The following is a 2,538-nucleotide window of genomic DNA, read 5'->3' as shown; positions in this document are numbered from 1 at the left end:
ACAAGACAATATGTTGCTCCCCACAAACTGACAGCAAGACACCAGTGCTGAAGATTATACTCATTGAACCCAGAGATGTCAAGCTGTGCCTACAAAAAAGCTTCACCCCCATTTTCTAGAGTCTATGACACAGAAAGATGCTTTGCAGGCTGGCAAAAGAGAAAAGTAAATACACACACACAACTGCAAAACCTTTGTCCTGCCTGCAACATATGTTAGGGCAATGGTGACTCAAACCATGTCAAAGTAATCAACCAGCATCTGATATGACTTGAAACCCACTCGTGACATGAGACATAATTTTCTTAGTAACCTTGACTCTCAGATTGTTGGTGATGGTAACTGTGTCCCAGTGTCCACTTGTCACCCTCACCTCTGAACCTGTAGCTATCATGTGTGAGTGCATCTCCATCTATGCTAACCAGGTGAGTGTCCAGATAAACAATGCCTGCAGGGAACTTCTTCTCCCTTCAGCCTGGATGCCAAGCAACCAGACCATGTAAAAAAGAGATGATTCCTTCAAAACCTTCTTCAATTAGATAGATGATGGCGAGCATGGTCCCAGGGAAGACTGTAGATCTGGAACCTATAGTTATTGACAAAATTTGCACTGGTACCTATCACCAGCTCTTACACACTGAGGTTTAGCAGATGCCCATAACTATGCCCATGGCCACTACACGATTGGCAAGGAGATCATTGACCTTGTCTTGAACCAAATTCACAAGTTAGTTGACCAGTGAACCAATCTTCCTGGTTTCTTTCTTCAGCTTTGGTGGAAGAACTGGTTCTGAGTGCAACTCCCTGATAATGGAGAGGCTCTCTTCATTCTGATGGAAAGAAGGCCAAGCTAGAGTTTTCAATTTACTCAGTCCTCCAGGTTTTCACTGCTATCATAGAGCACTACAATACCATCCTTACCAGCCACACCACCCTGAAGCCCTCTGGTTGTTTCTTCATCATAGGCAATCACAACATATGATATCTGTTTTAAGGTTTTTATTGTTGTAAAGCAATAACCATGGCAATGGCCACTCTTATAAGGAAAACTTTTAATTGAGGTGATGGCTTATAGTTTTAGAGGTTTATTCCATTATCATCATGGCAGGATGCAGGCAGACATGGTGCTGGCTACATCTTCATCAGAAGGAAACAGGAAGTGAACTGAGTATCATACTGAGCAAAGCTAAAGCAAAAGAGATCTCAAAATCTGCCCTCAACAGTGACAAACTTTCTCCAACAAGACCACACCTACTCCAATAAGGCCACACCTCCTAATAGTGCCACTTCCTATGACATTGTAGGGATCAATTGCATTCAAACTACCATAGCATGCACCATAGAAACCCTGATACTGAGCACCTGACCTATACTAACCCCAACTGCCTTATTAGCCAAATTGTGTCATCCATCCCTGCTTCTCCCACATTTTATGGGACCTGGAATGTGGATCTGACCTAATTCCTAACCAACCTGGAGCCCTACCTTCGCATCCTTCTGGCTGCATATGGCCCTGTCATCTCTGCCATGAGCAGCTTTCTGTAGCAGATACCACCAGTGCCTGCTTTTAGCCAGCTAAACAGATGGTAAAATGTGATCCCATGCATGGCTAATACATGCATACTTTGTCTCCTATTGTAATTGGGTGCTATGGTTCCCAAAGATGTCAGTATTGCCCTTGTCTCCATCAGGATCAAACTAGTTTGTGAACTAGTGCCCCATTTCAAGGTTGGCATTAATTACCAGTCTCTCATTGTGGTACCTTGTGGAGGCCTGGCTACAGTAGGAAGAACTGTGTGTGCTGAGCAACACTACAGAAATTGCTGAGGTCTGGATGCACCCAGATCACAGGTTTGACCTGATATATGGCAAGTGTGCCTTGGTGCACTGGTATGCGGGCAACAGTATGGACAAAGGGGAGTTTTTGTCAGGTCCATGATGACATGGCTGCCTTAAAGAAGAATTATGAAGCGGTTGGTATAGATTATTTTGAAGGAGAGGGTTAGAAAGAAGTAGATGAATGTTAATTCATTTCTTGTAGCCCCAATGTGTATCAAACTCTCAGAATTACATTAGCTGAGAGACATAAATGTTTCTATTATGTTATTTCCATTCTGTAATCATGTCTATCTTTCCATGTGTGTCTGGAAGGTTTTCTCAGGATGTCTTAAAGTAAAAGCTTTAAGGGAAAGAAAGAAAGAAAGAAAGAAAGAAAGAAAGAAAGAAAGAAAGAAAGAAAGAAAGAAAGAAAGAATTATTTTCCCTGTACAAATAAGTCTATGACCGAGTTAAAAAGTTTTAAAAAGAGGCCATGAATGAGGAGTGTTGTGAGGAGCATATGGGAGGGTTTGGAGGAAAGAAAGCAAAGTGAGAAATGTTGCAATTTAATTACAATCTTAAGAAAAAAAATGTTTGCATTTAGCTCTGCTTTGGCTGAAGATGGATTCTTCTCTTCTAATGTTTATTGTATATCTAATCACAGGCTTTTACATGAGCACATAATTTTTAAATATTTATTGTAGTATGGAGACTACTTGT

The 2,538-nt window shown here is 41.4% G+C and overlaps 1 pseudogene; it reads left to right on the top strand.

Annotated features, from left to right (window-relative positions):
* The first annotated feature begins 392 nt into the window (after positions 1-392).
* LOC142836088 (tubulin alpha-1B chain-like) lies at positions 393-2,006 on the top strand (annotated as a pseudogene).
* The last annotated feature ends 532 nt before the right edge of the window (positions 2,007-2,538 follow it).

Source organism: Microtus pennsylvanicus, chromosome 15 (assembly GCF_037038515.1).
Source record: "Microtus pennsylvanicus isolate mMicPen1 chromosome 15, mMicPen1.hap1, whole genome shotgun sequence".
NCBI classification, from domain to species: Eukaryota; Metazoa; Chordata; class Mammalia; order Rodentia; family Cricetidae; genus Microtus; species Microtus pennsylvanicus.
The sequence above is the reverse complement of the archived record's forward strand: the minus strand, read 5'-3'. Positions and strand labels throughout refer to the sequence as shown.